This window comes from Cetorhinus maximus, chromosome 21 (assembly GCF_964194155.1).
Source record: "Cetorhinus maximus chromosome 21, sCetMax3.hap1.1, whole genome shotgun sequence".
Lineage (NCBI taxonomy): Eukaryota > Metazoa > Chordata > Chondrichthyes > Lamniformes > Cetorhinidae > Cetorhinus > Cetorhinus maximus.
In genome coordinates, this window is record NC_135899.1 from 69659344 (window position 1) to 69684474 (window position 25131).

The 25131-nt window shown below is 41.2% G+C and overlaps 1 long non-coding RNA gene across 1 annotated transcript in view; it reads left to right on the top strand.

The window, feature by feature from the left end:
* Positions 1-877: 877 nt before the first annotated feature.
* LOC144695966 (uncharacterized) overlaps positions 878-25131 on the top strand; it is a 35673-nt gene continuing 11419 nt past the window's right edge. Inside the window, exon 1 of the long non-coding RNA XR_013580040.1 lies at positions 878-892. This is a non-coding gene — a long non-coding RNA (uncharacterized LOC144695966). The remainder of the gene's footprint in view (positions 893-25131) is intronic.

Below are 25131 nucleotides of genomic sequence, written 5' to 3' on the forward strand. Positions count from 1 at the left end.
GCAATAAACCTTCCAAACCTGTTAAAGGTGATACTTTAACACTTATTATTAAAAAGATCGTACCAATAAACAAACATTTGTTTCATAAACGGTCTTTTAGAACTCAGAAAGGGAATATTGCCCCTCCAGCAGGACAACACACCAACTGGGACACTCATTGTTCGGTGATCAGGACACAATGGGCTATTCAGCGCAATTGCAAAATGCGAATATTTTAACATTCCTGCGCTGTGGAACTGGAGTTAACCTTTGTGGCTACATCCACATGGGAGACCCACATTAAAAAAACAGATTATCTTTAGACTCGTGCTGTCGGTTTGATGTAGGATGAGGGAGATTGAGGAAGCCGCAGAGTGTTCCCAGAGATAGGTCGTTGGCGGTGGCAAGCGCTTTGGGACGTCCTGAGGTGGTGGTTTGGGGAGATGAAAATACAAGCGCCACAAGTAAGGGCAAACAGGAGAGGGCACTAACTCAAGTCACTTCCCCCCCCCCCCCCCCCGCCTCTCTCTCTGGGACTTTTTTTTTAAAAAAAATACACATTGGAGAGCAGCTGAAGAAGTTACTGGAGGGATCCGGTGGCGCGGCCTGTGTTCCAAGCGCTTTGCTTTGTGATCACCTGTCGAGGCGGGAAAAGCTGCTGAACCTGCCCAGCTGGCTCAGGATCATTGCGACACATCGTCATGGGGAAGGGCGGCAGCAGCAGCTTCTAACCCCCATCGGAAAGTCCTTCGCGGTCGGCATTGGGACAGCGGGGAAGGAGGGAGCCTGAAGAGTCCACCGAGGTGACGGGGGGGTTTGACCTGCCTGGCCGGGGCGGGGTGGGGGGGACAGGAGAGGTCTGGGCGGCGGCGCTTGGGAGGCAAACCTTGGCTCGAGACCGGGATCGAGACAGGTAAGGACTTTCGTGACTTCATTGTCAATCCTGTTCACTATAATGGTCAAAAGTGGCCTTAGAGCTGCTGGGAGGAACTTTGTGGGGATCTAACACACACACACACAAAAAAAGATCAATCGGTGTTTTTAAGGATGATTTGGGGAACCTCAGGAGTGAGGAGATCGGACTTCTCTCTCTCTCTCTCTTTCTTGACGCGCTGTGCGAGCTGCTGGAGATGGGGTTTTTTTTTGCAGCTGAAGCGATCTCACTGAGAGAGGGTCAGATGATACTAAGCGATGACCATGAAAAACTTTTCCATTACTGTCATGTTTGGATCAGGCACCTGCTAATGCAGTGTTGCTATCTTCACAAGATAAACCTGGGCCAGCATTTGGCGGTCCCTCCGCCCGGCGGGTGCGGCGAGCCATTTAAATCAACGTTCAGTCCGGCGGGACCAAAATGCCCCTCCGGGCGGGCGGGCGGGCGGGAGTGGCCGTTAAATCGTTGCCTTTGGTGATGTGCTGTGGAAGACGAATAGAATGGATAACTGAAACAAAAACAGAAAATGCTGAGAAAACTCAGCAGGTCTGACAGCATCTGTGGAGCGAGAAACAGGGTTGACGTTTTGAGTCCGTATTGACCCTTCTTCAGTTTCTTCTACGAGAAGGACTCCAAACGTTAACTCTGCCTCTCTCTCTCTCCACAGATGCTGTCAGACCTGCTGAGTTTTTCCAACATTTTCTGTTTTTGTTTCAGATTTCCAGCAACCGCAGTATTTAATATGAGAATAGAAAACTACCTGCTGCCTGATATGACTTTTAGAACATGGGTAAAAATATTGGGTGGCAGAGTCACGGTTATTATGAAGCAGTTCTCATATTGTTATGTAATACTCATGTACGACAGGTGTTAACTTTTAAGTTAGCAAGCAAGACAGCAAATCAGGTGTGGGTTGTCATCAAATATTTAATAGAGTATAAAATAGATACGTTCCTGCAAGACAAAAATAAAACATATCAAATGATGAATACCTGTGGACAAGTAGGGATTAAAACTAAACTCAAATTCAAAAGGAAGGCATTTCATAAAACTAAGGTTAATAATATTAAAGAAAATATGAGGCTCCTAGAATGAAGTGGAGAGGTGGTAAACCACATTTAAAGAGCTATAAGGGCATATGAAAAAGAGCATAATTAAGGGTGTTATAAGCATATTAAAAGTAAAATGATAGTTTAGCAGAGAATAGAACCAAAGGGATGAAATGTTGGATGTGTCAGCACTTACAAATGAGGGTGATGATGAGAGTGTAGGGGTGCCAGTGGGGGATGGTGAATAATTGTTAGAAATAACCAGAGAAACAGTTGGTCCTGAAAAAAATACAGAAAGGAAAGTGGATAAGTCAATGGGCATGTATGGCATGCAGCCTAAGCTCTTGAAAGAGGAAATAATGAACTACAATTTTTCAGTTCTTCTTAGATATGCAAATATTGCTGGAGGGTAACACGTATAACACCTTTGAGAAGGATGAACCAGTTAATCCAGTGTCAACAGTGGACAATGTATTTAAGTCCATAATTTGAGATAAAAATTATTGAGCATTGTGAAATGCAGGGGATAATCGATGGATTTCTTAGACATGTTGTGATAACAAGTTTAATAGATTTCTTTGAAGAAGTGATAATAAAGGCAGATGTATAAATGGAATGCAGAAGTAGTGTTTACTCAAGTTCAGAAGTCTTTCAATGAATGTCTCACAGGAGAATTATGGCAACAATTCAAGCTTATAAAGGGAAATGTAGCAGTGTACATAGAGATGTATGACTTTTAGAACATGGATAAGTACATTGGTGGCAGGGTCACGATTATTATGAAGGAGTTTAATAGTGGTCTGGAAAGCAAGGACCGGAGTTAATGAACATTGTAATGGAGTTGAAGAAAAAAATGTCTTCCAGGCTTGGATGCTGGGTCTACATTTGTTCTCGATACATATCAATGTTTTGGATTTGGCCATAGGAAATATTAAATCTAAATTTGCTGATGACACAAAAGGGGATTTGGTAAACAATAGACAGGTTAGTGGAATGTAGTAAACAGGTGGCAGATGTGCATAGAATTACACAGATCATACAGCGCAGATACAGGCCATTCAGCCCAATTAGTCCAAGCCCATTTTTATGCTCCACTCGAGCCCCCTCCAATCCTTCCTCAACTAACTCTAACAATGTAGCCTTCTGTACCCTTTTCCCTCATATGCTTATCTAGATTCGCTTTAACTGTATCTGTACTATTCACCTCAACTACTGTACTCTGTGACAGCGAGTACCACATTCCCACTAGTCTCCATGTAAAGCAGTTTCTTTTGAATTCCCTATTTGATTTCTTGGTGACTACCTTATATTGATGGCCTCTAGTTCTAGTGGAAGCATACCTTCTGTACCTTCTCTGTCAAAATCTTTTACAAGTTTAAAGGCCCCTATTTGGTCAGCCCAGAGAAAAGAAGCCAACCTATTCATTCTTTCCTGATAGACCTTGCACTTCTGATATCATCCTTTTAAGTCCTTCTTGCAACCTCACCCATGCCTCTATCTTTTTATATAATATGGCAACCAGAACTGCGCGTAGTACTCTTAAGTGCAACTTAATATAGAGAATTGTGAAGATGTAATTTAGGACAGGAACATGCTTTGGAGTGCATATTCAATACAAAGGCATTGCAGGTTGTGAATGAACATAGAGACCTAGGAGTTCAAAGATATACTTCCTTGAATGTGCAAAAGGCCATAATATTCTGGGTTTTATAAATCAGGCCATAGACTAGAAGACTAAAGAAGAAAGAATTAATTCGTACATGGCAATAGTGAGGGCGCAGTCAGAGCGCATTATGCAGTTTTCAGTGTCCTATTATAGAAAGAGCATTGTGAAAGGCTAAAATGAGATTTGAGATTTTTAAAATTGTGAACAATTTTGATAGGCGAATGGGGAAAGACTCGTTACTCTGCTTCAGAATCAATGAAATCAACTTAAATTAGTCACTAAGGAAGTGAGAAAGATGAGGTGAAATTTATTTGCACAGGTCTTTTGAAGCAGAAGTTGCTTTGCCACAGGGAGTATTTGAGGTAAAGACCATTGCATCTTTTAACGGAATAGTGGAGGAACTCTTTATAAGCAGAGGAAGATGCAAGGCTATAAGAAGAATAGAGAGCAGTGGGATCAGTTTTAGATTGCTGTAACAAAGAGCCAACACAGACAAAATGGATTGATTGGCTACCTTTTGAACTGTAAATGCCTATGGTTTAACATTTTGATCCCGCAAATATAAGCTACTCTTTATACCATTGTTCATTTTGTGAGCTGAAAAGCTTATATCCATTACATGTCATGACTCATAAGGCCAGTTCTATGGTTCAAATGTTAACTTGTTTTATTACTTGAAAGATATCAACTTCATATTTGATTGGCTTAACACATGTATAGATGAGTACTGTACTGAAACATACAATAGGGTTTCTGTTGCTCCTTGATATTCTGGATGAGTAGACTGTCCAAATGTGCACCATCAGTGCTGTGTGAAATCATTCAACAGGTGCTGACATGATACTGTCCCCAGTTATTTCAAGCTGTTGATGTTAATTCTTCAGCCAGCCAACGAGATAACAGGAGGCTTTTAAACTCTGGTTATTGCTTTTTGTATCTTGCATAATAATGTATGCAGTGTTACTGAGGAGTATCAGGCTGATAGTCTGCTCAATCAAATCTTGAATATTTTAACCTTGAATCAGAAATCTTCTGTAGTAATTATGCACACAAAGTAGTTCAGCACTTGGGGTTCTGACAGTGGTCAGAAAGACAAACTTGTTAGATATGTGGAAATTGTATCAATAGTGAATGCATTGATATCATTTAGAGGACCTCTATACAATGGCAGAGAATGCTATGGCACATACATGGGAATTCTGCACAATGGCAGAGAATAACCAGATGATATTGCACGTAGGAACTCTATATAATGACAGTGAATGCTAAGAATGTACATGGGAACTCTGTATGGCAGTGACTAAATAATTTTGTTAGTAAAGTCTGTGAGAATGGAAGAACTGAGAATGGAAGAACATTATCTGCTGTAAGAAATAATGTTATTACACCATCCTGTTTTTTTCCCTTAAATTTCAAACTAAAGCATATTCAGTGATTGCGTTTTTGAGCATGGAAAGCTTGTTAAAGTTAGGAGTTAGATTCGATTCAGCATTAGGTATGGTGCCACCATGAATGGTACACTAATTGGTAAACAAATTTCTAAAATTATTTTTATATTGGAAATAATACCCCTGCATAGGCTAGAGGCAGACGAGAAGACTGAGTGAATATTCCTGAAAGGTGTCACCTGTGAAGATTTATGACTTTTATGATTCACTAATTAACAGGAAATGTAGCCCAGATTTTAGGAAAGCTTCCTTAGTTTATTTTAACATTTTGCTCAGCAACTTTCTTTGTCAATTTTCTCCCCTTCTGGACAGAAGTGTTGATTCTTGCTGCATTAGTTTCCACGTGCGCCCCATGGTCCCTTTGCACAACATATGTGACTTTACTCACATATGAATCTGACAAGATCCCTGCCTCTGTGCTAAGTTAGATGAGGTAAGCTAGGGCAGTATAAAGGATGTAATAATTGACCCCAGTGACCCACTTCCTCTCTTGGTTAGGGAGGAAGAATCAACCAGGGTTCCTGTTCTCATTGTGTCCCCATTAGAAGGGCAGAAATGTGGATGTTGGGTGAGATTAGGGTTGGCTTGACGGGCAACGCACACCTATTTTTAAAAAATCAAGTATTAAAGTAGCACAAGCTGTTTTTGTACTAGGATCACCATTTTGGCATAACATGAGTGCTAGGTCTGGTGAAATTTTTTAAAAAACCACATTCATTCACAGGATGTGGGCATCATTAGCAAGGCCAGCATTTATTGTCCGCCCCTAATTGCTCCTGAGAAGTTGGTGGGGACCTGCCATTTTGAACCACAGCAGTTCATGTGGATTTCATAGCAGTTTTGATAGAACTGAATGTCTTGCTATGCCATTCCAAATTGCAATTAAGAGTCAGCCACATTGCTGTGGAGACATAAAGATGGCATATTTCCTCCAGTAAAGGACATTAGTGAACCCAGATGGGTTTTGACAACAATTTGGGCATTTTAGTGTCACTGTTACTAGCTTTTGTTCCAGATTTATTTAATTAACTGAACTTAAAAAGTCCCCTACTGCTGGGGTGAAATTTGAACTTGCACCTCCAGATTATTAGTCACGGTTTCTGGATTATTAGTCCAGTAACATAACTACTATGCTACTATACATAGCCATATTCCATGGATGGCAGATCTAAGATCCATTTCTCTATAAGTTATGTTGTTTTCCTTGATGGCATTTGGCTTTGTCTCTCTGCTGGGTGAGGCTTATTTTTGAAAAGTAATTGCACAAAAGCTGCTTTCTCAGTCCAGGTGTGTGCAAAGTGTGATGGACAGCATTGTCAATCATAGCCCTGAATTTGTTCAAAAGACTTTTTTTTTTGTCCACAGTGGCCACTTAAGGGCCCCAACCTGCCGCCGCTGGCTTCAGCACCGGGAAGGGGGAAGCTTGCAGGAAGCCACTCCCTGCCCTTGCTTCCGAACCCCCCCCTCGCGCCGGTGAGCCCCACCCTGCCATCTCACCCTGCCCGTACTCGCCTCTCTCCAGCAATCTATCTGGCCCCACTGGCAGTGGCCAGTGCTCCCAGTGGCACTGCCAATTATGCATAGCTGCTGGCCTCTGATTCACCAGCAGCTCTTAGGGGCGGGATTTTTGTCCTACTGGTGGCTTAATCAGTTGGGCGGCCTGATGCTGCCCAGGTAGGTGCCTGTTTGAAATTTAATAGCATTGGGCCTCCCAGAGTAAAGCAACGTGGTGCTCCCACCAGTTCTCCAACAAGACCCAAGTCACCCACATTAAATCCTGATCTATGAGCAACTGTATGTGAGGTGAACGGCAAAAGCCATTCCTTTGCCACTGAGAGAAAAATCCGGGCCGGTGTTTGGGCAATAGTCCTTATCAGCATAAATTAAAATGGTGTATTCACATATAGTTTATTTATGCCGCATCAGCTATTCATCTGTCATTATTACACACAAGCAGCATACCATATATGTGGAATACATTGTCTTGCTTCATGATAACATAATGATCTTTGTGACTCGTAAACCCACAACATTACTGTGAAGTTGGCCTGTCACAGTTGTAATGCAATAACCATAATCTATCATCACTGGGAACGTTAAGAATGTCAGGGCTTGATTGGAAGAAACATTGATCTTCAGGGACAACTTTGATGAGTAATAAAACAAACACAGCAGTTAAGCCTTCAGAAATCTTTTCAAAATATTTTAAAAAAAGCTTTCCTCATATGAATTGTACTATGTTGGTTTCATTTCTGACTAATTTGAAGACAAAGTTATCGTTCTGTGCTGCGTGCATGGACTTGATTTGCCAATTGGTTCCAATGATATTTTGTGATAGGTTAAGTTACTAGTGAGCTATGGAAGTTAATTCCACATATTATGAAATTTGATTCTATTCATTTTAAGAGTAGAAGTCAATAGTTCCACAAAATGTTAAACAAGGAGACTGTGACCTGTATTCATTCAGTTATGTATTTAAATTACAAATAACTTGTTTCAAAGGCACTCCTTGTTCTGGAGTTGTCAATTAGCCATTTATTAAATTCATATTCATATTGTTTAAAGCAATTCTCTCATGATTTGATGTCAACAATATAGTTCATACTGGCACATGGTAAAAGTACTCACTCTTGCATCTAAGCAGCCGATAGTCATTTTAACTCAATCAAGTGTCAAGACATCATACTTACAAAATTAAAAGTAATTACATCTCATCTGTAGCTACTTTGCAGAGTTTAAGATGATTAAAAATAAGGTATTGCCTCTTTTCACATGGTCATTTGATTGATGTCAACAGTCATAATTCAATTTACTGAAAATCCCCTTTTAAAGGTGCAGAAACAATGTTGTATGTGGAATTAATTGAAAATGTAGTTTAGTGCATCCATGACACGCTCCAGTCCCTCCTGTACCCGCCAGTTGCGGAAATCCTCAAACGTACCAACGGATACCACGAGCTTCCTCTCTAGGAGCACCTGGGTACAGACATAGGTTTGCAGCCACAGTGAAGTTCCTCACTAAAATTCTGATGGTTCTTTGTAAACAAGCAGCTTTTATATTTTACTGCTTGAAAGATGCAGCTCAAGATGTTAATCTGATATTGAAGCAATATGCAAAAACTGGCATCCTTGTGGAATTTCCCAATAAAGTGAAAATGTGAATTTGAATAAACCATCAGTGATGTACCAGAAGCAATATGTGTAGATCTTTAGAGTCCAGTTTCTATCATTTGACTCTGTATCAAAGTGATAGCTTTTTTTCACAGTTCTTTGCTTCCAACTTTACCATGTTTGCCAGGAGGTTGGAAGCCCTGTCTGAGTACTGATCTGTTTGTGACAGACTTCTTCAAACATTTCCATTTTGGTCAGAATTGTTACAGCACAGAAGGAGGCCATTCAGCCCATTATGTCTGCACCTGTTCTCCAAATGAGCAATTCACTTAGTGCCATTCTCCCAGCTTATCCCCCGTAACACTGCACGTTCTTCCTTTTCAGGTAACAGTCTAATTCCCTTTTGAGTGCTTCAATTGAACCTGCCTCCACCACACTCTCAGGTAGTGTTCCAGGCCTTAACCACTCACTGAAATTTTTTTCTCATGTCGTTTTTGCTTCTTTCACCAATTACTTCAAATCTGTGCCTTCTCATTCTCGACCCTTTCATGAGTGGGAACAGTTTCTCCCTATCTACTCTACCCAGACCTGTCATGATTTTGAATATGTCTATCAAATCTCCTCTCAGCCTGCTTTTCTCCAAGGAAACAGTCCTAAATTTTCCAATCTATCTTCATAACTGAAGTTCCTCAGCCCTGGAACCATTCTCGTGAATGTTTTCTGCACTTTCTCCAATCCCTTCACATCCTTCCAAAGTGCGGAGCCCAGAACTCGATTCAATACTCCAGCTGAGGCTGACAAGTTCAACATAACCTCCTTGCTCTTGTACTCTATGCTCCTATTAATAAACCCCAGGTTACTGTATGCTTTATTAACCATGCTGTCAATCTGTCCTGCCTCCTTCAATGGCTTATGCGCATGTACATCCAGGTCCTTCTGCTCTTGCACCCATTATAGAATTTTGCCCTTTATTTTACATTGCCTTTCCATGTTCTTTCTATCAAAATGAATCACTTCTCACTTCTCTGCATTGAACTTCATCTTATCCATCCATTTCGCCAACTTGTCTGTGTCCTTTTGAAATTCTACACTATCCTCCTCACAGTTCACAAAGTTTCCAAGTTTTGTATCATCCGCAAACTTTGAAATCGTGCCCTGTACACCACAGTCTAGGTCATTAATATATATCAGGAGAACAAGGGCCTCAATATCTGACCCCTGGGGGACTCCACTACAAACCTTCCAGCCCGAAAAACATCGATTAACCACTATTCTCTGCTGCCTGTCACTCAGCCAATTCTGTATCCATATTGCTACTGTCCCTTTTATTCCATGAGCCATAACTTTGCTCACATGTCTGTGTGGCACTATATCGAATGCCTTTTGGAAGTACATGTACACCACATCAACTGCATTTGCCCTTCTCAATCCCCTCTGTTACCTCTTCAAAAAGCTCCAGCAAGTTAGTCAAACATGATTTTCCCTTAAGAAATCCATGCTGGCTTTCTTTAATTAACCCTCATTTATCCATGTGATTATTAATTTTGTCCTGAATTATTGTTTCTAGAAGTTTCCCACCACCGAAGTTAAACCAACTGACCTTTAGTTGCTGGACATATCTTTAACCCTTTTTTGAACAAGGGTGTAATGTTTGCAATTCTCCAGTCCTCTGGCACCACCCCAGAGTCCAAGGAAGACTGAAAAATTATAGCCAATGCCTCCACAATTTCCACTCTCAGTTTCCTCAATATCCTTGGATGCATCTCATCCGGTCCTGGTGCCTTATTAACTTTAAGTACAGGCAGCCTACCTAATACCTCCTCCTTATCAATTTTGAACCCTTCTAGTGTCTGAATTATCTCCTCTTTCGCCATGACCAGCTTCCTTGGTAAAGACAGTATTCATTTAATACCTTAGCTATGCCCCTGTTTGTCCCCTTTTTGTTCCCTAATTGGCTCTACTCTTTTTGCCACCATTTTACTATTTATATGCCTATGGAAGATTTTGGGATTCCCTTTTATGTTGGCTGCCAGTCTCTTCATACTGCTTCTTTGTTCCTCTTATTTGCTTTTAAACCTTCCCTCTGAACCTTCTATATTCAGCTTGGTTCTCAATTGTATTTTCTACCTGACATCTTTCATAAGCTCACTTTTTCTTCTTTGTCTTAATTCCTATCTCTTTTGTCATCCAGGGAGCTCTGACTTATCCGAGCGCGATGAGGTTTCCCAAAGCTTTTATGAATCAAATAAAAACGTTTTGTGCAATATCAAAACATGACCCATGACACAGTCACATGAGGGGACGTGTTTAATTAATTTTTTCCCCCATTTATTTAATTATTTCAATAGTGATTCAATTTCCCTGAAGCAGGTCTGTGCCTCAGGGAGATTGAACGTGCGATAGAGCGCTGGCGCCGACTCTCTCTTCTTCCCCCCCCACCCCCGCCCGCACAGGTAGCGCTGAGTTCTACATCTCGCGTCTTACGCTGTGTGGGACTTAACTGGCCCACCCCTGTAAAATGGCGGCACGGAGCCGATCGCGGGAGGTGGTTGGCTCCACGACCACCCCCGCCCGCTCCCGCCAAACCTGCCTTCCGACTGAAAAAAATCAGGCCCATATTTCCACATGGTAATCTGCACCTGTAACTCACCAACTTATTTACCACTCCGTGCAACCACATACCACAGTAAGCCTGATTTGGGTTTTATTATTTTCTCCCTTACTCTGACCCCACTTATTAACTTACTACTCCTTATTCTAGTGCTACCTAGCTCTCATAGTATTTTTTTACACCTTGGTATTCCTCTTTAATATTATCTCTGGTCCCCATACCCCTGCCAAGTTGGTTAAAACTCTCCCCAGTAGTACTTGCAAAATGGCTGGCAAGGAACTCAGTCCCAGTTCTATTAGGGTGCAACTCGTCCAGCCTGTACAGGTCCCATCTTCCCCAGAACCAGTCCAATAACCCAAGAAACTAAAGCCCTCTCTCCTGCACAACCTTTCCAACTACGCATTCATCTGATTTATCCTCCTATATATCCTGCACTCACTTGCATGTGGTACTGGGAATAATCTGGAGACTACTATTTTTGAGGTCATGCTTGCTAATTTCCAACCGCGCTTTCTGAATTCTGATTATGGAACCGCATCCCTCCTTCTGCCAAGTTGCTCATACCACAATGTGGACCACAATTGCTGATGGTTCATTTTCCCCCTTCAGGAAGCTCTGCAGCTGTTCAGCAACATCTTTGACCCTGGCACCGGGGAGGCAACGCACCATCCTGGATTAACGTCTGTGGCAGCAGAAACGCCTATCTATTCCCGTGACTGTCAAATTACCTTATCATTATTGCTCTTCCAGTCATCCTTGTATCCCACTGTACAGCTGAGTCATGGACTTAGCTCTGACTGCACTCCCCAGATGCACCATCACTCTCATCAGTAATCAGAATACTGAATACTGGTTGGAGAGTGCGGTCCACTAAGGGACTTCTGCACTACCTGCCTGTTCCTTCTTGACTGCCTGGTGGTCACCCATTCCCTCTTTCCCTGCATACTGTTAAGCTGTGGGATAACCACATTCATAAATGTGCCATCCACAAAGCTCTCAACCTTACGGATGCACTGCAGTGATACCTGCTGTTGAAGTTCCAAAACCCAGCACTCAAGTTACTGCAACTGACAACGCCTCCTGTGCATATGATTATCTAAGACACGGGAAGTGTCCTGGAGTTCCCACATAGCTCAAGATGTGCATTCTAGAGATCGGAGCAGCCCTGCCATTTCTCTATTTATTAGTGAGCCTTGCTACTGCTAATAAACCTTAACAGTACTAATATACCTTTCTGCTATTAATAAACCTTACTAATACTGATAAATCCTGCTAATACTTAACACACCTTAATAGTAGTAAGGTGTGTTATGAGGAAAGGTTAGACAGACTGGGCTTGTTTCCACTGGAGTTTAGAAGAGTGAGTGGTGATTTGGCTGAAGTATATAAAATCCTGAAAGGCATTGACAAGGTGAACGTGGAATGGATGTTTCCTCTTGTGGGTGAGCCCAAAACAAGGGGGCACTGTTTTAAAATTAGGGGTTGCCCTTTTAGGGCAGAGATGCGAATTTTTTTCTCTGAGGGCTGTGTGACTTTGGAGCTCCCTGCCTCAGGAGGCTGTGGAGGCGGAGTCGCAGTACTTTTGAGGCGGAGGTAGATTCTTGTTAGGCGAGAGAATCAGAGGTTATCGTGGGTAGATGGGAATGTGGAATTCAAAACAAAAACAGTTCAGCCATGATCTTATTGAATAGCAGAGCAGGCTTGAATTGCTGAAAGGTCTACTTCTGCTCTTATATCGTATGTTTGTATATTTGTATGTAACCTTACCGAAAAATAAAAGGTAGAAGATAATATTCACCAGCTACTCACTTGTTACTTGTTATTAATGCTTAATATTTTTATCCATTTTAACCTGCTATATTTTTTAGAATCAATGCCAAAGCAGTAATACTCACCAGCCAATCAACTTATGACTTTCCTGTGATGTCACACCTCGATTTATTTTTCCAAACAGACTCTGAACTCACAAACTGGAGAGGCTGACCGCACTCTCATCGAGCCTCTGGCTTTTCACTGACCGCACTCTCATTGAGCCTCTGGCTTTTCACTGACAGCACTCTCATCGAGCCCTGGTATTTCACTGACCGCACTCTCATCGAGCCCCTGACTTTTCACTGACCGCACTCTCATCGAGCCCTGGCTTTTCACTGACCGCAATCTCATCGAGCCCCTGACTTTTCACTGTCCGCACTCTCATCGAGCCCCTGGCTTTTCGCTGACCGCACTCTCACCAAGCCCCTGGCTTTTCACTGTCCGCACTCTCATCAAGACCCTGGCTTTTCACTGACCGCACTCTCGCCGAGCCCCTGGCTTTTCACTGGCCACACTCTCATCGAGCCCCTGGCTTTTCACTGACCGCACTCTCATCGAGCCCCTGGCTTTTCACTGACCGCAATCTCATCGAGCCCCTGGCTTATCACTGACCGCACTCTCATCGAGCCTCTGGCTTTTCACTGACCGCACTCTCATCGAGCCCCTGGCTTTTCACTGACCGCACTCTCATCGAGCCCCTGGCCTTTCACTGACCGCACTCTCATCGAGCCCCTGGCTTTTCACTGCCTGCACTCTCGCCGAGCCCCTGGCTTTTCACTGACCGCACTCTCATCGAGCCCCTGGCTTTTCACTGACCGCACTCTCATCGAGCCCCTGGCTTTTCACTGACCGCACTCTCACCGAGCCCCTGGCTTTTCACTGACCGCACTCTCATCGAGCCCCTGGCTTTTCACTGACCGCACTCTCATCGAGCCCCTGGCCTTTCACTGACCGCACTCTCACCGAGCCCCTGGCTTTTCACTGACCGCACTCTCATCGAGCCCCTGGCCTTTCACTGACCGCACTCTCACCGAGCCCCTGGCTTTTCACTGACCGCAATCTCATCGAGCCCCTGGCTTTTCACTGACCGCACTCTCATTGAGCCCCTGGCTTTTCACTGACCGCACTCTCATCGAGCCCCTGGCTTATCACTGATCGCACTCTCATCGAGTCCCTGGCTTTTCACTGACCGCACTCTCATCGAGCCCCTGGCTTTTCACTGACCGCACTCTCATCGAGCCCCTGGCTTTTCACTGACCGCACTCTCATCGAGCCCCTGGCTTTTCACTGCCTGCACTCTCGCCGAGCCCCTGGCTTTTCACTGATCGCACTCTCACTGAGCTTCCGGGTTTTCACTGTCCCTGGTTTTGCTGAACTCTTGGCTTTTCGCTCATGGGGGGGGTGTTCAGCCCTTATTTCTGAAGAAGACAACGAATTATCATTTTAGAATGCAAATATTAAGGGTTTTTATTTACTCATCATAATGAATAGTCTTCCAATGTGGTGATCAATGTAAATTGGATGAGTTTGCTGTTTGACTAAGGACAGGAGTTTTATAACATGCACCTGTATTATTCCCTCTGCTAAAGTGGAGCTGCAACCCCTAAGGCCACATGGCCTAGATGCTGCCATAAGTTCGAGTTAATGTTTGGGGCTTTTAGTTCTGACTAGTCACTGACTATTCAGGGTATGTGGCACTTGGTCTGAGCAGCAGTAAGTTTTTTAATTGGAGCACAAGTCGTATAACAAAATGGTCACCATAGTCCTAGAGAACCATAGGCTGTTGTCTCATTAGAGAGAGATGACTGATGCTGAATTTGACCACACCTCAGGCAAGGGCAAGGTTGAGAAGGCAGGGCCGTCATGGATGATCTCACTGTCATGAAAACATATAAATGTGTATAATGTTATTGGAAATTATTTTTAAATTGGACTTGTTGTAGGGTGTGTCTGTTTACGTGTGGCTTAATTGGATTAAAGCCAGCTAGCCTAGGTGCTTTGATGTAATGTAGTTTTGAGACGTTAATTAGATAAATGTAAGAAGGAGGAGGTAAAGAGTACATTTGCATTTGTTGAATAAGCCATTCAAAAGAGGGGAGTAAGATCTTGCACCTAGCTAGGAAACACCAAGCAATGTGTTTATATTACTAATAAAATTGGTGATATGAAAGTGGTTTTATTGTTAGAAGAGGTGGAGTTCAAAGACCTAGTGATACAATGAAAGTTTACATTCAAAGGGAAGGTTAGGTATAAACAGAGAGGAGTTTTGTATGTGCATGTCAGAGGCATGTAAGATCTAAGCAATCTGTAAGCCCTCCAATTGTGTCTGCAAAGGAAACAAATTGCAAGGGACCTCATTCTGAATTTGTACGGTCAAATGTGCTTTGCCTGGTGTCTGTTTAAAGTCTATGGGCAGAAAGTTTTGCTCGGTGGGTGGGCGTGCACCTGACCTACTCGAACGTGAAATGACGCACGTTGATGTCAGCCGAGAGTGCCGACGTCAACGTGCAGTCGCGCAATAGTTCGGTCGGTGGGCATGCGCCAAAGTCGGCAGCATGCCCTCTGACAATTAAAAGGCCTGTTAAGGCCATTAAATAAGCAATTAAGCTAAATTTTTTTGCTGCCCGTCCACCCTAACGGGTGGCGGGCAAATGAAAAGGCCAAGCGGCCTTTGCATTTTTTGGAAACTTCATCCAAGGGCGGGAGTCACATGAGGGGAGATGTTTTATTACATTTTTATTTTCTTTTTTTTTAATATCTCTTCATCTCCGTGAGGCAGCTCTGTGCCTCCGGGAGATAATGAAGCGCTCACTCGCGTGCATGCGCGAAACTCGCACTCGGCCCACTCGCCGTCCTCCCCCTACCCCCACAGGGCAGCGCTCAGCCTTAACTGGCCCGCCAGTGTGAGATCGCTGTGTGGTGCCAATCACAGGCGGCAGTCAGCTTTACCTGGGAGTGTTTAACTTGGGAATTTGTTTAAAAGTTATTATGGTAGTAATTTGTAGACATGTGTATGTGTTTAATTAGTTGCTAAATTAATAAATGTTTAATTTGTTTTTATATAAAAAACCTCGAGGCTTGGTGGTTTTACTTTTGGATTCAGAGCTGCATCTCAAACATACCAATTGAAAGTATAAGTTATGACAACTGTTCAAGTTTCCCCCTAGGATTTAAACAACTTAGCCTTTACGAACTGCTGTGTCATAACAGTTGGGGGCTCTTGGTGGGATAGTATTTGTAATTCCTTGATTGGTTTGAAATTGGTGAATCCTAAGGTTATAAGTGCAAGAAGCACTTTGAACTCCGGAGTTGGTGAGGTTTTTTAAAAGCGGTGAGACAGCAAGATGGCTTAGGCAATTTCTAAGACTTGTCTTGCAGTAGAAGATATAACTCTGGTTTGGGTAACCAAGAGTAAGTTAACAGAGTTGGCAGATAAATTGCAATTGGGGTTACCTGGAAGGGCTAGGAAATCACAAAAAATTAAAGGTATAGCACAACATCTACAGTTGGAAATGATACCTGAAGTCGCAGCTGAAGGTGGTGAGACTTCAGTTACCAATGAGGACGCTGGAACTTGAACAAGCAAAGGAACTGAAAAAAAACTTGAATTAGAAGCAAAGGAAAGAGAAAGGGCATTTCAAAGGGAGCAAGCAGAAAGGCAGGAGGAAGAAAGGAAGCTGGAACTGGAATTTTCAGCCAAGACAGAAGGATAAAGAAAGAGAGAAAGAAAGGGAAAGGGAATACTTGCTTTGAAGGTTGGAAGTTAAAAAGAGATCTCAGATTCTGAGGAGAGCTCTGATGATGACAAAGCCTTTAACCTAAAAACACAATGGGGAGATGTTTAAATTTGTACAAGCTCTTCCAAAGTTTGCAGAAAAAGATGTTGAAGCATTCTTTATTCCATTTGAGAAGCTATCTTAAACAGATGAAATGGCCACAGGAGTACTGGACATTACTGTTACAGTCTAAGTTGGTGGATAGACCACATGAGGTTATATGCTTCGCTGTCTGAAGAAGTATCGGTGAATTATGACGTGGTGAAAAAGGCTATTTTGAGTGCACGAGTTGGTTCCTGAAGCATACAGGCAGAAATTTAGGAATATGAGAAAACAGCCTGGGCAAATTTATATTGAATCTGAGAGAGTAAAACAAAGTAATTTTGACCAATGGATACGGGTGTTAAAAATAGAGACAGCATATGCAGCTCTTAGGGAAGTCATTCTTTTGGAAGAACTTAAAGTTTCAATTCCTTCGGTAGTGAGATCTCATGTGGAGGAACAGAGGGTTCAAACTGTAAGGCAAGTAGCAGAGATAGCTGATAATTATGAGTTAGTTCATAGAGCTAAACTTTTTTTTGTCACCCTTTCAAATCGGAAAAGGATAGGAAGTGGGAAGGTGAAAGAAAGGTAGGTAGTCAGGGAAGAGAAGGATAGCTGGAAATTCCCAGGAAGCTTTTTCTCAGAATAAAATGGAAGGTGCTGAGGGTAGGAGTGACATTCGAAAATTGAGGTGCTTTCATTGTAATAAAGTGGGGCACATAAAGTCAGTGTGTTGGAAATTACAGGGAAAATTTGTTGGAATTATTGGGGTGTAGAAAAGTTCTGGAAGTTAAAGTACTGTGGGTTCTGAGGTTCAGGCACAGGAGAAACCAGTGATAGGAAACTGGGAAGAATCAGTGAAAGGTTAAGAAGTTGGAATGTGTTCACAGTTTACCCAAGAGAATTCTGAGGAGCAGGTTGCAGACATGTTTAAAGACTTTGTGTGTAAAGGGAAAGTCTTTCTATGTGTACAGGGTGGAACAGGTAAAGACATTAACATTTTAAGAGACACAGGGGCTAGTCAATCCTTAATGTTATGGGATAGTGACATTTGTTCTTCAGAGGGAGTATTGCAGGAGCAGGTGATAATAAATGGGGTCCATGGAAATTCTAAACCTATCCCCCTTGTGGAAGATAAATTTAAAGAGAAAATGGGAGATAGGTGAAGTTATTGTTGAAGTAGTGGAAAAATTGCCCATTGCAGGGGTTCAGATGTTCTGGATAATGATGTAGCTTATAGATTTGCATGACGTCTATGGTAGTTGAGCAACCTGTAGAAGTGTTTTCAACAGAGGTGTTACAGAAGGAATATCCTGGATTGTTTTCAGATTGTGCGATAATGAGATCATAGGTACACAGGTTGAAACAAGAAAAACAAGAAGGGCAGGCAGTTCAAAGGCAAGAAGAAGGCTGAAATCCAATTAGCTGGCACTGTGTTTGATAACATTGTTCAAGAGGAAAGACTACAGGACAATTCAGCTGAAGTGTTTAACTCAAGGAGTTTAGTGGAGTTACAGAAAAATGATTTGCAATTAAAACAGTTATATCGGAAAGCTTACTCAGAAACAGAAGCAAAATGTATTCCATTATGTTATTACCTTAAGGGAGATATTTTAATGAGAAAATGGAGGACGGATCATGTCTCAGCAAATGAAAGCTGGAGGGAGGTGCATCAGATTGTTATCCCATTAGGGTATAGAAATATTTTGAGAATTGCTCATGAAATTCCAATTGGGGGCCATTAGGAATTAGGAAAACACAGGAAAGACACGGAGGTTTTTTTTTAACCAAGATTACATCGGGATGTAGTCAAATTCTGTAGAACCTGTCACACATGTCAAGTAACAAAGAAACCACAAGCAATGATTAAGTCGGCGCCTTTAATCCCAATACCAGCATTTAAGAACCTTTTACTAGGGTCATGATTGATTGTTTAGGACCTCTCCCTAAGACTAAAAGTGGAAATCAGTACTTATTGACAGTAATGGATGGTTTCAGATTTCCTGAAGCAATACCTTTAAGGAATATTACAACTAAGAAGATTGTGGAAGAGTTAACTAAATTTTTTTACAAGATATGGTTTACCTAAAGAAATACAATCAGATCAGGGTTCAAATTTTATGTTACAGATGTTTAAGGAAGTAATGAACAGTTTGGGGATAAAACAGTTTAAGTCAACAGCTTACCATCCGGAGTCACAAGGAGCTTTGGAAAGATGGCATCAAACTTTAAAAAACTATGGTGAGAGCGTACTGTCAGGATTATCCACAGCATTGGAATACAGGAATTCCATTTTTATTATTTGCTATTAGAGACGCTCTTAATGCATCTACTGGCTTTGGCCCTTTTGAACTAGTTTATGGTCATGAGGTAAGGGGACCACTGAAATTGATTCATGAGAAATTGGTAGGTCAAAATTCAGAAACTATTCTCCTGGATTATGTATCAAATTTCAGGGAAAGATTGAACAAAGCATGTGAGTTGGCTAGGGAACATTTAAAGATATCATAGCAAGTAATGAAAGTGAAGGCAGATAAGAAAGTTAAAGCTCGCAGTTTTGTTTCTGGAGAGAAAGTACTAGTTCTATTATCAGTACTAGGTGATTCATTAAATGCAAGATTTAGTGGACCTTATAGGGTCGAAAAAAAATTAAGCAAAGTAAATTATTTGACAGGGAAGAGGAACAAAAAGAGGTATTAGCGATGGTGGATGATGAGAAAGGTAGAATTGCAGGACTCTGTAATTGATTTTCCTCTAATCAAATTGGATAATGAGGGGGTGCTTGAAAATTTAAATGCTATATTGAGTTACCTTCTAAACAAGTGTCAAAGTGATTTGGAAAAGCTATTACAGTCACAAACCTATTTGTGGGAATAAATTGGGAAAGAGAGATTTAGCTATACATGATGTCTCTGTACAGGTTTCATGTTCAATAAGGCAACATCCTTATAGATTAAATCCGGTAATGTTATCACAAGTACAAAAAGAAATTGGCCTCATGCTTCAAAATGATATCATTGAGTCTAGTTGCAGTAACTGGAGTTCGCCTATTGTGCTGGTACTGAAACTGGATGAAACACAAAGATTGTGTGTGGACTATCGAAAGGTGAACGCAGTAACAAAAGCGGATTCATATGCTATACCACGGTTGGAAGATTGCTTTGAGGAAGTGGGACAATCGAAATTTATCACAAAAATTGAGTTGCCAAAAGGATATTGGCAGGAACCGTTGTCGAGAGAGCAAAGGAAATACCAGCTCTTGTGATGCCAAATGGACTGTATCAGTTTAAAGTCATTCCATTTGGTATGAAGAATGCACCTGCGACATTTCAAAGGCTGATAAACAAAGTAATTGCGGGTCTAAGCAATTGTGCTATTTATATTGATGATCTGATAGTTTTGAGTCAGACATGGGAGGAACATTTACAACATTTGGAAGAATTATTTTCTCGATTACAAGAAGCTAATTTGGTGATGAACTTGGCTAAAAGTGAATTTGCAAAAGTGCAAGTTACATATCTAGGCCATATCTTTGGACATGGTAAGGTGGCTCCAAGAGACGCGAAAGTTAAGGTTATCGTGGATTTCCCAGTACCGACAACAAAATGAGAGTTTTGAGATTTCTGGGCATGAGTGGGTTTTACTGGAAATTTATACCAAACTTTAGCCAAGTGGTTGCTCCACTGACTGAACTATTAAAAAAGAACAAGAAGTTTCAATGGACACTGGAGTGTCAGAAGTCATTTGATAGTTTGAAAACTGCATTAACTACGACAACAGTTTTGACAGTACCCAGTTATGCCAAGCAGTTTAAGTTGGCTATTGACGCAAGCGATATAGGCATTGGGCTGTACTGTTACAAAAAGATGACACTGGAATTGAAAAACCGATAGGGTGTTTTTCATGGAAGTTGAATATACAACAGAGAAGATATTCAACAATTGAAAAAGAGACCTTGGGTTTGATGTTAGCGCTGCAGCATTTTGAAATTTATGTTGCAAAAAATTCATCAGAAACAATTGTTTATACAGACCATAATCGTTTGAAGTTCTTGGACAAATTTCTAGACAAAAGTACAAGACTTTTAAGATGGAGTCTATTATTACAACCATTTATCCTGCAGATTATACATGTTGCTGGTAGAGAAAATCTGTTCGCAGATACGTTGGCAAGAGTGTGAAGCATAAAGGAAAATTGGACGTTTTTAAAAACCTGGACACTGACTGGAGTGATTTCTGTTGATACCAAGGACTTGTGTAAATGTATTAAGTTAATGCATGCATTTGATAATGTAATAGTGTAATAAGTATAGGAGATAGTGTGAGTTGGGTTATTAAAAAATGAAGCTGTCTTTTAAAATTATGACTGTTCATCTTTTGATAGGGAGGGGGATGTCGTGAAAAGATATTAATGTGTATAATATTGGAAGTTATTTTTAAATTGGACTTTTAGTAGGGTGTGTCTATGTATGTGTCTGTGTGTGGCTTAATTGGATTAAAGCCAACTAGACTGGATGCTTTGATGTATAGTCGTTTTGTGATGTTAATTAGATAAATGTAAGGAGCAGAAGGTAAAGAGTACAATTTGCATTTGTTGAATAAACCATTCAAAAGAAGGCAGTAAAATCTTGCACCTAGCTAGGAGACACCAAGCAATGTGTTTATATTACTAATAAGATTGGTGATATGAAAGGGGTTTTATTGTTAGAAGAGGTACAGTTCGAAGACCTAGTGAAACAATGAGAGTGTACATTCAAAGGGAAGGCGAGGTATAAAGAGAGGAGTTTTGTATGTGCAGGTCAGAGGCATGTAAGATCTAAGCAGCCTGTAAGCCCTACATCTGTGTCTGCAAAGGAACCAAATTGCAAGGGACCTTGTTATGGGGAGGCAGTGGCATAGTGGTATTGTCACTGGACTGGTAATTCAGAGGCCATGCAGATGGTGGAATTTGAATTCAACAAATACCTGGAATTAAAAGCCTAATGATGACCATGAAACTATTGTCAATTGTCATAAAAACCATCTGGTTCACTAATACCCTTTAGGGAAGTCTGCTGTCCTTTCCTGGTCTGGCCTACATGTGACTCCATGTAGTCTCACAAGTGGTTGACTCTTAAAAATGCCCTCTAAACAAGGGCAATTAGGGATGGGCAATAAATGCTGGCCTAGCCAGTGATGCCCACATGAATGAATAAAAAAAGATTTTGAGTTCGTAAGGTCAAATGTGCTTTGCCTGGTGTCTGTTCAAAGTCTATGGGTTATTGTTGCCTTTACCTGGGAGTGATTAATTTGGGAATCTGTTTAAAAGTTATTATGGTAGTAATTTGTAGACATGTGTATGCATTTAATTAGTAATAAATAAGTTAATAAAAGTTAATTTAGTTTTATATGAAAAACGTCTTGAGGCTTGGTTTTGAATTCAGCGCTGTATCTCAAACATACCAACTGAGAATATAGGTTATAACAACTGTTCAAGTTTCCCTCTAGGATTTAAACAACTCAGCCTTTACCAACTGCTGTGTCATAACACTCAGCCAGTACAGGAATTAAACCCAGCTGTTGGCGTCACTCTGCATCACAAACCAGCCGTCCAGCCAACTGAACTAACCGACCCCCAACAGTTAACAAGGCAGGAGCCACACTCTGTTCTTAGGAACACCAGCTCCAGACTCTCCGGTTGATCAGAGTGCTGACTCCTGCTCTCTTCTTCTTGCTGCTACTTTCTCTTGTTCACCACAGCCTATCTCCTATTCTCTTGGATGTGTGCTGAGGGTCTCAAGACTCTTCGTCTTATACCCTTTTTGAGTCTAGCCTTGTACCATATTGGGTGACTGATTAGTTACCCTTGAGTAGGGTGAAACCTCACCTTAACCAACCTGATTAGTTTATTATTATTTTATTATTGACCTGATTAGTTTACCATTATTTCATTATTTCCCATTACTGTATTGTAAACTTAGATGTCCCTCATGCATGATGTTTTTTTTATTAAGTAGGAGACCCTTTAGCTAACATAGTTAACATAATGTAGTTCTTTATCTTTGCTATTGACTTATTATAGCGTTCAGCAGATGAAAATGCTTGTCAAAGCTTCAAATCAGCCTAAGGTCAGAATACTCCCTGACCTTTTTATAACAGCTTGACATTTTTTTCCACTGTGCTCCATACATCAGGACCTTATACTGACTAAATTATTTAAAAATTATGCCTCGCTTCTCAGCATTTTCCAAATTCATACTTCCATATTAACCTACGCTGTGGATAGGTTCCAATTTCAGCTAAGAAAATACTTAAATCATTAACCACTTTTCATGTCTTCTGCAATGTCAAAAGTGCTTTATAGTCAATTAATTACTTCATTAAAGTCTAGTTACAGTTGCTATGTCAGCACACACAAAAGTCGGTTTGCAAAGTCCCACAGCTATGAGATGAATGACCAGTTAATCTTTTTAGTGGTCAGAGCATTAGTGTTTTTCTTTGTTTCTCTACAGTTGTTGGAGTTCACTGAAGTGAAATTGCTGAATTCACTGCAAGATCAGAAAAACACCAGGAAATGATTTTTTTTTGTTTCACATGTATTCTTTTTAAGAAAGCATGTGAGCTGCTTTCTAACCTTTTACATAGAGAAACCTTGGAGAAGGGCAAGGCCCATTGCACAAGATTGATGCTGAAATAGGGCACACCAAAGGCATCCTGCAGGATAGTGGCAATCCTGATCAGATCATTTTGTGCTGTATGTCACGCAAACTCATGAATGGGCATACGGCCATCACTTTCAGCCCTGAAAAGTGCCCAGTCTACCTCAGATTAGCCTGGAAGGGCAAGGTATCTCAAAAATCTGAGCTACAGGTGAAGTAGCTTGCAGTACTATGCAGTAGCAACATGAGTGGTATTCACCACTAACAGGTTGCTGCCGTTAAGCCAAAAAGATGTTCTGCCTATCATACAAACGAGTAATGTGGTATCTGAATTTCGGTGCCCATGTGATGCTAGGTATGTAGGCCAGACATCCTGAAGACTGGTAGATCGTATCAAACAGCATGTCCCAGTCGCTGTTCGCAACGGGCATGGTACAGACCATACCCAACCAACCTGTGGTTGCAAAACTCAAAATAGTGTCCAACATTAGATGTGATTCCATGATAGGACAACATTTGCTAAATAATCCTCATTGTGCTAAAAATTAAGCTAACAACCAATTTGAAATTGTCAGTCAGGCTCACGATGTGGTACATTTCCGTGTACTGGAAGCTACATAGATTAATACACAGGGTCCTGTTCTTTGCTGACAGAAAGAACATATACACACATTGTGTCTGTTTTAGCTAAACAAAACAAGTGACAACCATTCGCTGACTTATTCCTCAGGGCAATGCCTTGACCAATCGGGGTCAAGTTGCCTGGTTTAAATTGCAAAAAATGTTTGGCAGTTAACTGTCAGTCACCACCAGTTGTGCATTCTCCACAGCAATGCCTCTTGTCAGGAAGCTATAATAATTTTCATAATGTTATTGGAATTTATTGTAAAGTAGAGTAACAGTGTGTGTGTGACTTAATTGAATTAAAGGCAGCTGGTCTGAAGGCTTTGATGTAACAGAAGATAAGCTAGGTTTGAAATGTTAAATAGGTAAACAAAGGTGTAAAGAGAGCATTTGCATTTTTAAATAAGCCAGGCTAGTTTGAATTCAAAGAAGGGGGTGAAATGTTACACCTAGCCAGGAGAAGTTAAGAAACAGTGTGTTTATTTTTCCCAAAGATTACTGGTAAAATTGGTACTTTGATAGATTTTTATTATTAGAGAGGTAAAGCCCAAAGACATTTGGAATTTTGGGAATTTGCATTCAAAGGGGAGAATATGTATAAAGGAGAGAAGGCTGTGTGTAAGGGCAGGCATTCTAAGATCAACAAGTGTGAAAAGCCTCCAACAGCTAAGCCTCAAGCTGCTGTCTACAAGGAACTGAAGCTGAGGAAAACTCACTTTGAATTCGACTGTTCAGGGTATTGTGTGTTACTTTGCCTGGGTCTTTTAAAATCTGTGTGTCTCACTGTTGCCTTAACGGACGTGTAACTGGGCTTTAGATTAATTAGGGGATTTAGAAGTTATCATAGTAGTAAATTGTAGATCTACATATGTGTTTGAAATCATTTATTCTATTAATAAAGGTTTAATTTAGTTTTGTAAAAAACTTATAAGACTTGGTGGCTTTCTTTTTACTGTGTTCAAAGCCCGCATCTCGAAATAAGTACAAATTGCAAATAGTTGTGGCAGCTGCTTCAAGCTTCCCTCTGGGATTTGGGCAGCTTGGCATTTACCATCTGGCTGCCATGACACTCTACCAAACAGAGTCCACTTGCGACCCAATCAGCACTCTCTTCACATACAGCATAAATTGTTGTTTTCCCCTTATATTGGTATTCCTGTGAAGTGTCCTGATCAATGCAAGACAAAAAGCTTCGACATCTCTTTTTTCAGCTATACTCAGGTAATTACTTTGATGAGTTAACATTTTGAATAGCCAGTCTTATCAAAATGTTCAAGTATACGTGTGTGATTTAACAATGTTCAGAGCTTACTTGACCTTATCCTCATAAGCAACATGGCTCAGTCAATCTACTACTACCTGTTTCAATTGGACCTTCATTTCTGACTGAACCCGCCCACAGGCAAGAGCTAATATCTGAGCTGGTTTCCTTGTCACCTTTAT